Source organism: Chrysochloris asiatica, unplaced genomic scaffold (genome assembly GCF_000296735.1).
Source record: "Chrysochloris asiatica unplaced genomic scaffold, ChrAsi1.0 scaffold00139, whole genome shotgun sequence".
Lineage (NCBI taxonomy): Eukaryota > Metazoa > Chordata > Mammalia > Afrosoricida > Chrysochloridae > Chrysochloris > Chrysochloris asiatica.
In genome coordinates this window covers 9,011,004-9,012,118 of record NW_006408657.1, presented here as the reverse complement: position 1 = coordinate 9,012,118, position 1,115 = coordinate 9,011,004, and positions in this window count along the sequence as shown.

Sequence of the window (1,115 nt, the reverse complement as noted above, 5' to 3'; positions counted from 1 at the left end):
TCCTTTGACTTTTAATCTGTTTTTGTCTCTGTGTGTGAGATGTGTCTCTTGCAGACAGCATATTGAAGGATCTTGTTTTCTTATCCAATCTGCCACTCTCTTAACAGGTGCATTTAATCCATTTACATTCAGTGTAATTATTGATCGGTATAGATTAATTGCTGACATTATGTTTTTTGGTGTGTGTGATGTTGCTGCTTTCTTTGCTCTGTGTGTCTTCCCTTGTTGAGTGCATACTTTTTGTGTTCTTTCTTGTGAGTTTCCTCATAGTTTTAATGTTTCCATGTTCTTCTTAGATATTCATTCTCTTGGTATGTTGTGAAGTGTTAATTTTCTTTGAGGTTTCCATTAACTTTTCTCTCCATTTAGTGCAGTCTATTTTATCCTGTAATCGACCTGACCTTCTCACCATCTGGATCTCTGTTCCTATGTGTTTACCTTATTTTACATTGTAGTTGTTTTGATCATAGACTGACCTCCCAGATAATCTGAGTTTGTTCTTATAGTTTTGTTTTTTTCTCGACTCTTCCTTTTGTCGACTTAATTCTGGAAGGTGCTGCCATGTATGTCAATCTCTGGTTGTTATCTGTTCTTGTTGGTTCCCAGTCCAAATAACTCGTTTTAGGATGTTTTGCAGCGCAGGGTTGGCTTTGGCAAAATCCCTTAGCTTCTGTTTCTCCTGGAATGTTTGATTACACCATTGTATTTGATTGATTGGCAATTTTTTCTTTCAGGGTTTTATATATGTGTCCCCATTGCCTTCTTGCTTGCATGGTTTCTGCTGAGAGATCCGAGCTTAATATGACTTGCTTGTATCTAACATTTCTGTTTTCTTGGCTTCTTTCAGAAGTGTCTCCTTATCTTTGATTTTGGAGAGCTTGATTATGATATGTCTTGGTGATTTTCTTTTGGGGATCTATCCTTCCTGGGATTCGTTGAGCTTTTTGAATGTTTATCTTTTCACTTTTCAGGATGTTAGAGAAATTTTCTTCCAGCATTTCTTCAACTTGTGTGATTCTTCCTATTCTGAAATGCCGATAATTCTTAAGTTATTCCTCTTCATGTTGTCCAACATGAATCTTAGACCTTCTTCAGATTTTTTTATCCTTTTTTTC